A 12,551-nucleotide genomic window follows, 5' to 3' on the forward strand; every position below is an offset into this window, starting at 1 on the left:
TTGTTCTAGCGTGGGTGAGAACAGCATGTTCCTTAGAGGCAAGGATTCTGAAGATTCGTCTGCCATACTTTGGCTATGTTGAATGGAGGGACCACTTCGTAGAGAGGGAAATCATGCTTGGAAGTGTGGAAGGATGGAGAAAGAGAGGGAGAACATCGATGAGATGATTGATATAGTGACTGGGTTAATGAGGGTAGGAGTATCAGAGACAGTAAAACTGGCACAGGATAGGTCAGGTTTCAGGGGTTTTGTACATAAGGTGGCTATAAGTCTCAAGAGACACAATGGCATATAAAACCAATAGATAATATATATTCACAAACACTTATACATCAGGGTCCAACTACACTAAGATAAAGGCTCACTCACAGGTAGAACCAGACCAACTTCAAAATGCAAAGGCCTACCTACCAGATCCTCTTTGTCCTAGACTTGCTCACCAAGTTGTGCCAAGAATTCTAGAGAACAACCACTTGCCAACTGACTGGAAAAGATCTATATTTGTTCCCATTTCAAAGAAGGGTGACCCAACAGAGTGTGGAAACTATAGAACAATCTCATTGATTTCACACGCAAGCAAGATTCTGTTGTTGTTGTTATGTGCCGTCAAGTCGCCTGCGACTCATAGCGACCCTATGTACAACAGCCCTAAACTCCGCTCTGTCCTGTGCCAATCGCACTGTCTCTGACACTCCCATCGCAATTATCCCAGTCACTGAATCAATCCACCTCATAGAGGGCCTTCCTCTCCTGCGCTGTCCCTCCACCCTCCCAAGCATGATGTCCCTCTCCAAGGACCGGTCTCTCCTCACTACATGTCCGAAGTAAGTTAGACGGAGACTCAGAATCCTTGCCTCCAAGGAGCCACCCGGTTTAACCCTCTCCAGGACAAATCTATTTGTTTTCCTAGCAGTCCATGGTATTCTACTGAAGATTATCCAAAAACAACTGGAACAGCACATCAGCAGAGAACTGCCAGAAGTCCAGGCTGGGTTTAGAAGGGGTCGTGGTACTAGGGATATTGTAGTTGATGTTAGATGGATCAGCTGAAAGCAGGGAATACCAAAAGAATGTCTATCTGTGTTTCATTGATTGTGCAAAGGCGTTTCACTGTGTGGATCATAACAAACTGTGGGTGACTCTAGGAAGAATGGGAATCCCAGAACACTTGATCGTGCTAATGAGAAACCTATACATGGACCAAGAGGCAGTTGTCAGAACCGAACAAGGAAACACTGCATGGTTCAAAATTGGGAAAGGTGTACACCAGGGATGTGTCCTATCTCCATACCTTTTCAACCTGTACGCAGAACAGATTATCCAAGAGGCTGGGCTCTATGAGAAGTGTGGCATCAGGATTGGTGAAAGATCTATTAAAAATCTGTGTTATGCAGATAACACAACCCTGCTTGCTCAAACTGAGGAGGACCTGAAATGCTTGCTGCAGAGGGTCAAGGATTGCAGCCTTCAGTATGGATTGAGGCTCAATGTCAAGAAGACAAAGATTCTCACGACTGGGCCAATTGGAAGCATCAGGATGAATGGTGAAGAGATTGAGATTGTTAACAATTTTTGTCTGCTTGGCTCCACAGTCAACACTCTTGGCATCAGTAGCCAGGAAATAAAAAAATGTATTGCGATGGGAAAGTCTGCTGTTAGGGACCTCTCCAAGGTACTGAAGAACAATGGTGTCTCTTTGGAGACTAAAGTGTGTCTGATACAGGCTATGGTCTTTGCAATCACTTGTTATGCATCAGAGAGTTGGACAATGACTAAGGAGGATAGAAGGAGAATTGATGCCTTTGAGCTGTGGTGCTGGAGAAGAGTATTGAATGTACGCTTGACTGCCAAGAAAACAAACAGATTCATCTTGGAGAGGGTTAAATCAGGCTGCTCCTTGGAGGCAAGGATTTTGAGGCTTCATCTGACATAGTTTGGGCATGTCGTAAGGAGGGAGAGGTCCTTGGAGAGGGACATCAAGCTTGGGAGAGTGGAGGGATCGTGCAGAAGGGGAAGACCCTCTATGAGGTGTATTGATTCAGTGACTTCGGTAATCAGGATAGGTGTGTCAGAGGCAGTGAGATTGGCACAGGATAGAGCCGGATTTATGTCTGTTGTACATAGGGTCGCTATGAGTCACAGGCATGTTGACAGCACATAACAACAACAACAACATATACGTGAAGGAAAAAAAATACAGTCCTTTTACAGAGGTAAGAACAACAACTAAAAATCTTAAGTGCCTTGAAACTATAATTTGTGTATATTTTGATTCAGAATTTTCAATTACATATAACATTTTAAGAACATAAATCTCTTTACTACACATTGTGTTAAGAATAAAGACCTAAAACTCTTCTTTCTTTACGTCCAATATAAAATTTCTTGAATTTCATAAATTCAAGATTATAAATACAAATTTTTGAAGTTTCTTAAATTTTCTATAATCAAAGCTTATTAATAAACTGTCAACACAAATCATATTTTGTTTGAACCTCACAACTGTCCTATCTGACAGTGTGTTGACTATTTTTTAATTTAACTTCCATGTATGTAAGATTAAAGTTGTATTTTCAAATAAACACAAATAGATTTCTTAGGTTAACTGTAATTTTCTCCAACATGAAAATGTTATTGGGGCATCTATGGTTAAGTGGTTATAGTTTTGTCTAGAGTTATATCCCAATAATTCATCCATGGAAGGCAAAAGAGTGAAGTATAAGGGAAGGAAATTGTGTATTTAGTTTAAAACATTCTGAATTTGAGGCTACTTCAGGGTATTAAAGGTATAAGGAGGCAATTGATGAAATAAGTTTAAAGCCAAGAGTGAAGCCAAACACTTCCACCAATATTTGAGAATAATTTGAATATATATGAGAGTGGATTTGGGTATCTGAATAGTCTGTATATTTAGAAGAACTGTGGACCAAGAACAGGATCACAAACATAGAAAAAAGAGGAATATCCCATAAATTTGAAATGTTATGACCTTGAAAATTCTAAGACCACAACTGTATTATGATAGATATGGTTTCACCATTAGCCAGAATTGACTGGAAAATAACTGATGATGATAAACATATTTATTATTATTTCTCTTTAAGATGCTTTGGTGGCATAATCTATAGGGAATTACACTGTTAACTCAAAGATCACACTTCCCTTTTCTTTCAAAGCCACCAATGCTTCCAAAGGGAGCAAGATGGGCAATCTTCTCCATGGTGATTTACAGTTTAGACAACCCAATGAAGGGTCAGTTCCAACTCAAAGGCAATGATTTGAACTGAATTACAGTTGATTATCTCTCTCTACATATTATAAACTTATTTTGTAATTCTTGTATTACACTGGTAGTATCAGCTTTTTATCATAAAAAAAGTCCTGAGATTTCAAGTTATTAACTGAGATTAAGTTTATAAATAAAATCAATCAATTTACCTAAGCTTGTTAGAGGACTGAGGGAGACACTATAACTGACAATATTAAAGGGACTTTACAACACTAACCTAAGCCATGAGGCTAAAGGTCAAAGGGCATGTACTTTAAGGTTTGACACAATTAATAGCTGCCCCACCAGTAAGTTTGCACAGGCAGTAAATTGCATAGGGAGAGATAGCCCATGCTTCCCCACAGAGCAACTAATGGGCTCTATTGGATTCCTGTATGTTGGTAGCACAATTTCTTACTTTAAGCCACCAGTACTCCCTTGAATGGACATAGATGTACCAAAATATTTTCTAGCTAAATAGAATTTTATTTATGCTGACTAAAATCTACAATCAATGTCCATCATACCAACAGTCAAGAAATCAAAAGACATATTACCCTGGATAATCTGCTGTCAAGGACTTCACTAAAATGCAATACAGAAAGGATGCCAGTTTAAAGGCTAAGGTGTTTATGATCCAAGACATAACCTTCAAATACTGCTATCCATGTCAAAATTGAACAGTGAATAAGGATGACAGAAGAGTAAATGCCTTTAAGTCATGGTATTGGAGAAGAGTACTGAATATCCAATGGGTTATCAAAAGAAATGCACAAATATGTCTTGGAGAAAGTGTAACCAAGGAACTTCTTAGAGGAAAGGACGGTGATCTTTTCCATGGACCAGCCGAGGGAAGGGGAGAGCTGAGGATGAAGGACACAGAGAGGCTATGACTGATGGTCAGTAGCAGCATTTATTCTTGAAATTCCGAGTTATATTCTTTTGCAGTGAATAGAAAAACAACTCAGCCTCAAGGCCAACAACAGGCTTGTTTTGATATCCCCACCACCTGCATTATTGCTTGCTATATTATCAGCAGCAAGCAAGGCCATCCGAACAGAGTCATTAGGGAGGGACATATCATTCTGTACATCCTTGCTTGGCCTTGGGGTTCAAGGAACGGTTAAACTTGTTTTTGCTCCCCTTCAAACATCTGCATATTTGAACCTTGCATAAAATGGCTACTTGCTTAAAATGGCTGCAGTATGGCTCACTTTTTGACATCCTACTTCCTTGAGTTGTTTTCTATCAAGCAGATACTATAGCCAAGATGGAGTTAGTCTTGCTGGTCTTTTGGTACAGGGCTTATCTTGCTTTACAAGTTACCCAGACTCCAACAGATCTTTGTCTCACATATTGTGGACATGTTAAGAGAGGTCAGTCCTTGGAAAAATACATCATGCTTGGAAAGGTAAAGGGTCAGCATGAGAGAGGAAGACCATCAACAAAATGGGTTGACACAGTGACTGCTAACAATGGGTTAAAGTACATCAGAGATGATGAGAGTGGCACAGGTTAGGCAAGATTTAAATCTATTGTTCATAGGGTCACTATGAGTTGTAGTCAATTTGATAGTTGTTGTTATATGCCCTCAAGTTGCTTGCGACTCATAGCGACTGTATGTACAACAGCCCTAAACTCTGCTCTGTTCCGTGCCAATCACACTGTCTCCGATACACCCATCCCGATTACCCCAGTCACTGAATCAATCCCCCCTCATACAGGGCACAATAACAGTGAGAATTGAATGTCTTTATCTATGTAGTACAAATTGCAAAATTTCCAGTATCAGATGTAACAAATTGCTATTCTCTATAAATATGATCCCTATCTCTCTTGAATGATGACAGTGAGATTATACCAAGAACTTTGTAAGAGTGAAATCACAACAGCAATATATATGTGGGCATGTGGGCATTGTGGGTCTTGTGTGGAAAATTTTCTCTAAAGAGGAAGGGACAAGCCTCGGGGAGGCTTAGAATTCCTTAAAGGTTTCTAGCAAGGTGAGTAATGCACTATCAGAGACAAAACGGTAGGTTGATCAGTCTATGACTGATCTATGGTCTTCAGGCTTTGCTTAGAATTCAAAAATATTGGTGAGTGGTTAATGTGATATTCCTATCAATTAGTTGAAGAGACTGTGTATATTTTTCCAGGTAATTAACGTTAGAGAAGTAACTCCTTGAATTCAACAAAGAAACCCAAATGATAGAAAGTGAATCATATTGACAAAAATGAAAGAAAGCAAAATCATGTTCATATAGCGTATTTTTTCTTCAGATGGATATAATTTGCTAAATTGTTGTGTTGTTGTAGATTGCCTTCGAGTTGAGCATGACTCGTAGCAACCCCATGAACAAAAGGCCTGAAGACCCTCTACAACCATCGACATTTATCAAAGTTCATAGAGTTTCTGGAGGCATGTTATTTAGGAAGTGGTTGCAAACCTATCATAGTATGTTATTGTCGTTATGTTCCACTGAGTTGCCTGCAATGTATAGCAACCCTTTCTATAGAAGCTCTGGACCCTTTGCTGTCCTGAGCTAGTCTCACTAACTCCGATACACCAATCACCATTGCTCCAGTTACTGAATCAAACCATCTCACCTGGGGCCTTCTTCTCCTGCACTATCCATCCACTCTCTGAGCATGATGTTTTTCTCAAAGAACTGATATTTCCTGGCTACATGCCCCAAGTAAGTGAGGCAGAGCTTCAAAATCCTAGCCTACAAGGAGAGTCTTGGTTTCACTCTCTCCAAGACAGACCTATTTTTGCTTTCATGGTATATTCCATGGTATATTCAATACTCTTCTCCAGCACCACAACACGAAGGCATCTATTCTTTTGTCATCCTTAGTCATTGTCCAACTTTCTGAAGCATAACAAATAATTGAAAAGATCATGGCCTGGATTAGGTGCATCTTTGTATCTAGTCTTACACTGTTCTTCTTCAGCACTCTTAAAAGGTTAATGACAGCAGGGGTTTGGGGAGTTGGGGGGGTGGATTGTTACAATGAGGGAGTTTTTCTTTTGCTTTTCAAGGAGAGGAGCAAATGGGGGGGAGGGGTTTGTGAGGGGAGAAGGGTGCAACAATGAATGAATGGAATTCCAAAATCTCTGTAGATGTTCATTGAAATGAATATAAACAAACTAAATTTTTAAAAAAAAGATTAATGACAGCAGATTTTCCCAAAGCAATTTGTCTTTTGATTTCCTGGCTGTTAGTGTTAAGAGTGTTAATTGGGTATCTAAGCAAGCTGTAATTGTTAACAACCTCAGTCTCTTCTCCATCTATTATGGTGCTGCTAATTGTTCCAGAAATCAGAATCTTTGTCTTCTTGATGTTGGGCTTCAATTTATATTGAAGACTATAGTCCTTGACCTTTTGCAGCAAATGCTTCAGGACTTCTTCAGCTTCAGCAAGCAAGGTTGTGTCATCTGCATATCGTAATGAGTCTTCTTCCAATCGTGATGCCACACTCCTCCTCATAAAGCCCTGTTTCCTGAATGATTAAAGATGCTATGGACACAATATTGAATGATTCATAAAGCAATAAAAGAAGAAGGAAAGAGTATACATAGTCATTGTACCAAAAATAATTGCCTGGCACAGAAGAATTTCAAGAAACAACATATGATTAAGAGGCAATGGTGATGAAAGAGGAAGTGAAAAATAAAGCACCAGGAATTGATGGAATACCAGTTGACATATTTCAGCAAACAGATGCTGTCCTGCCAAAGATTATTCAGAAAAAACTTGAACTACCAGAAATGCAAGCTGGATTTAGAAGAGGTCATGTGGCTCTAGGGACATTATTTGCCAATGTCAAATGGATCTTGACAGAAAGCAAAGAGTACCAGAAAAGTATCTGTGTTTCATTGCCTATGCAAAGGCATTTGACTGTGTGGATCACAATAAACTGTGACTAACTTTGAGGAAAATGGGAGTCTCAAAACACTTGATCATGCTTATACAAAACCTACACTTGGACCAAGAAGCAGTCCTCAACACAGAGCAAGGAAACACTGCACGATTCAAAATCGGGAAAAAAAGTGCATCATGGATGCATCCTGTCCCCATACCTTTATATTCTGTATTCAGAATATGCAGAATCACAATTTTAAAAATTTGATGTTGGGCCCAAATAATTATTATATTAGATTTTATATTTCATTATTCACACACATACACATAAACCTATCCATACTTGATATATGAATCTAATTAAAACAGATTATTGTGAAAAACATTGCTATGCCTATCAGTTTACAAATCTTTGTTTGTACATCAGTTTTGTTTTCCTTGGAGTATATTCCTAGCAGTGGCATATCTGGGTCATGTGGAATCTCTATGTTCAGCTTTTTGAAGAATTGCCAAACTTTCTCCCAGAGTGGTTGTACCTTTTGACAATCCTACCAATAGTGCATAAGAGTTCCAATCTCTCCAAACACTCCCCAACGTTTATTACTTGCTGTCCTGTTAGACTCTGCCACTGCTACAGGGGTGAGATGATATCTCATCAGGGTTTTGCTTTGCATCCCTCTTATTGCTAGTGATTTTGAGCATTTATTCATGTGTCTGTTGCCCATCAGAATGTCTTCCTTTGTGACAAGTCTTTTCTTGTCTTTTACCCATTTTGTAATTGGGTTATCAGGCTTTTTCTTGTGGAAACAAGAAATGTGTAGAATTCTGTAAACTTCGGTTTTGAAACTCTTGTCTGATATGTTATTGCCAAACGTTTTAGGAAAATCTTTTGTCAAAAGAGTTTTATTCTTATTGATTGTTCTGAAAAATGAGAATGATAACGTCTTGAATCTTTCATTCACTGTTTTCTAAGATGTACTTAGGAGGGAAAAGACATAGACATTTCAATAAAGTTGGGAGAATAAAAAAACCTCATTTATAATAAAAACTGATGAGACTTGTAAACATTCACCGTTTATTCAAATAAAGAATTAAGTGAGTAAGTAATAACAAAACAGCAAAAAAGTCATTGCTGTTCAATTGGAACCAACTCATAGTTGACTTTCCAGTAGGTTTTCTGAAGTCATAAATCACACAGGAAGTGATTGCCTATCTTTCTCCCACAGAGCCACTTCGGATTCAAACGAAATGCTGCCTTTGAGTAAAGTACAAATCCCTGTAGCGATGTCATCAGAGAGCCCTTTCAACATAACAGTGTCCTTTAAAACTTAGAAATAAAAAATGTTTCTCTAGAAAACAGTTTAAATTTCTGTTTTATATAAAAGGAAACATATTCTTTATAATCAAATGAATTAAATAAAGTAGAAGATTAGAATCCTACTACTATTTGCAAAACCCCTGAATTCCTAAAAATCAGTAATTTAATTCTAAGAAAAAGAAAATAAGAAGAAAGGTTATGCCCTCAATTTCAAAATATCTAACTTTTTAAAATGTAAACCATAGTTTTAAATAGGGCAGCAGGGAACAGTCTGACTTGATTTTTGACAATAAATTCCTAACATGACCTTTCTTTCACGGTCATTCAAAATTTTATCACAGGAAGTTAAAAATAATTTTTAAGCTCAGAGTGGATTCGTGTCAGTCTCAGAGTGATTTTACAACGCTGCAGTGCCCCCTGGTTGCTCTTTCAACCACCCTTCTTGGACTGGCTCAGTAGTTTCTGTCCATCTACTAACATTCTGTGAAATGTGCTTAATCCTGGAAATTCTAGAAGTTTTCCCAGACAACAACATGTGACCTATTTGAATGATAAATATTTTAAATTTGAGTATTAATCTAATCATCATGATATTACAGGGAATTAATTGCATTTTTATTTTTACTCATTTTTAAAGTTACATTGAAGTTTTAAGGTTTGGATTTCATCAGCAGTTTCTCATTATTTCCGTATGATGTACATTTTGTACAATTCTGTACATTTTTAATACAACGTAGGCACTCAAAGATTTTAGAAAAATTCATTGACTTTTCTCCTTTTAATAACTTTCTATATACCTATAACACCAGAAAGATAAGGATAACAAATCACAAGTGAAATGAGATTTATCACTTTTAAATGTTGAACATTAAATAACCTTACCAATTGGCAGCATCATGATGGATGATGAAGAGATTGAGATTGTCAACAGCTTTAGTTTGCTTGGGTCTACAATCAACACTCTTGGTACAAGCAGGGAATTAAAAGACAAATTGCATTGGGAAAGTCTGCTGTCAGAGAATTCTCCAATGTACTAAAGGAACAACGATAGTCTGGAGACTATCTATAATCTGGAGACTAAGTTGTACCTGTTCCAGGTCATGGTCTTCACAATTATGTGCTATGTATCAGAAAGCTAGACAATGACTAGGGATGATAGAAGGAGATTTGATGCTTTTGAGCTATAGTGCATGAGAAGAGTATTAATAAACTGTGAACTGCTTAGAGAATAAACTGGTTAATATTGGAGAGGGTAAAACCAGGCTTCTCCTTGAATGCAAGGATTCTAAAGCTTTGTCTGACATACTTTGGGCATGTTGCAAGGAGGAACCTGTTTTTGAAGAGAGAAATTATGTTTGGGAAGATGGAGAGACAGCTCAGGAGAAGAAGACCTTTATGAGATGGATTGACTCAGTGACTGGGGGAATGGAGTAGATGTATCAGGGAGAATAATAAAGTTGACCAAGGATAGAGGAGAGTTCACAGCTGTTGTATATAAGGTTACTATGAGTCACAGGTGACTTTATTTCATCTAACAACAACAACAAAGAATCTTAAAAAAATCACTAAGCGTTCTAACAAAGACAAGATTCAAAGCTTAATAACATATATTATTGAAGCATGTATGCTCACTCCAAAGATATTGATTACAAGTATTAAAAACATAAAAAATGCAATTTTTTTCTGAAGAAATTATTTATAGATAAGCAATAATTAAAGTAAAATATTCTAAAACAATTAAATGCCAAATAATTAATTCACTACACATCTATAAACCATGTCTGTACTTATAAGTAAAAGAAATGAAAAGTGAATATTAGAAACAAATTTCACTATGCAAATATAGCATATCAAGAAAGAAAATTTCCCACTTGAAGCATCAATTAATTAATATTCAAACTCTATTTCTGTATGCTCTATTTTCCTCTAGGGTTTCCTTAGAGTGAAAAAAGCTGTTGTTATACAAAAATGCTAACAAAGTATTATGATAAACCCATCTGTGAGAATTCCTTAGTTGATAGTACAAGAACAAATAGAAAAGCTCGTGTGAGCAGCGCTGCATCATTTTTTGGCTTTGACAAGCAGCACTGCACACATATTTCAGCAAAATCCTCAGAGGGAGCTATTTCAGAAGCTATTGGGAAAACTTCACCAAAGATGAAAGTCTGACAAAAAGTACTCCAACTCAGAAAGTTGGTGCTGTGAGTTTTGAGGCATGGCATGTTTTAAAAACTTGCTTGGTACTCTAACATCAAGAAATATATTTTCTAAAATAGGCACATAGGTAATATCTTTACTTAGCCATTATTTATGCTATAATTCACACACAGATTAAGAGAAAAGCCAATTGCCAGTAGAGTCCTTTTGCTTTTCCTGAAAATCTAAATAAATTTTCAAAATGAAATCTGAAGCTGAATTGTGGGTAGCAACAATGAATTATAAATTATTATAAAGAAAATGGTTTTGTAGGATGATGTGGACGCGATGAATGCTTTTCCTTGCCATGAATTATTTCTGTTGCTTTAAAAAGTATCAATTTCATTCACTAAATCATACATATTTTGCTTTATTGTTGTATTTTTTCTTTTCCTCCTTCTACCTTATGAAATGAAGACTAAAAATTTCTTCTCAAATCTTCATTTCAATCACAATAAAAAGAATTAAAAATAAAACTACCATTTGGGTTATCCATCACTCTATCCCTTATTGTTTATGCTTTGTTCACCATTGGGAAAATTGTTATAACAATCTTTCAGTGGAAAATAATTTTATTTCACAAAGTAAAATAATATATTGTATAAATAATGAATCATCAGATCAGTTTTGTATTATATTATGAAGATAAAGAATTACAGGCTCATAAAATTTTTAATACAGTTGTATTCTCTCTATGTATCTATATAACTTGCATGTTGTTTTTGTTATGTGCTATCGGGTCACCTGTGACTCATAGCCACCTCTGAAGCCTGTCCTGTCCTGATCCAATCACACTGACTCCAATATACCTATCCCCATTGCCCTAGTATTTGTATCAATCCATCCCCTCTAGGTCCTTTCTCTCTTGTGCTGTCCCTCCACCATTCCAAGCATGATGTCCTTCACCAATGGCCACATGCCCAAGGTATGTATGACAGAGCTTCAAAATCCTACCCTCCAAGGAAAAAATTGGTTTCACTTTCTCCAAGACAGACCTATTTGTTTTCTTGGTGGTTCATGGTTTGTTCAAATCTCTTGTCCAGCCCCACAACTCAAAGGCATCAATTCTTCTATCATACTTAATCATTATCCAGTTCTCTGATGCATAACAAGTAACTGCACAGACCATGGACCGAATCAGGCACACCTTAGTCTCTAGATTGGCATTGTTGCTTCTCAGTACTCTGGAAAGGTTCCTGACAGTAGATTTATCTAATGCAATTCATCTTTTGACCTCCTAATTGCTGATGCTGGAGCCGAGCAAGCTGAAACTGTTAACCTCCTCAATCTCTTTATAATTTGCATGCTAAGCAAACTATTCCAGAAGCTGGAATCTATGTGGCATTAAGATCAGAGTAGCACTCATTAATAACTTTACTTATGCAATTAACAACATCTTACTTGATGAAAGTGAGGGGTTGAAGCACTTGTTGCAGAAGATCAAAGAATACAGCCTTCATAACAGATTGCATCCTTCAAAGTGGATTGCATCTCAACATGAAGAAAACAAAACTTCATACCACTGGACAGATAGGCAACATCATAACAGATAAAAAAAAGAAATTGAAACAATCAACAGTTTCATCTTATATCAATAAATATTATTTAGCCACAAAGTATCTGATCTACTTGGCAGTACTTAGATATTTTCAATATAAAACAATAATTGATGAAATACCTATTGACTTATTTCAACTAACAGATGCAGTTTTGGATATGCTCACCAAACTATGCCAGGAAATTTGGAGGATAGCTGTCTGACTAGCTGATTGTAAGAGGGTCCATATTTGTTCCCATTACCAAGAAGTATGATCCAACAGAATGTCGAAAGTAGCAGCCTTTCTAAGGAAGACGCGGTAGCTCTTGCAGGGTTGTGGTGTTCTCCCACTCCTGCTCCTGACTC

Source organism: Elephantulus edwardii, unplaced genomic scaffold, assembly GCF_000299155.1.
Source record: "Elephantulus edwardii isolate Elephantulus edwardi_28Jun2011 unplaced genomic scaffold, EleEdw1.0 scaffold00020, whole genome shotgun sequence".
Lineage (NCBI taxonomy): Eukaryota > Metazoa > Chordata > Mammalia > Macroscelidea > Macroscelididae > Elephantulus > Elephantulus edwardii.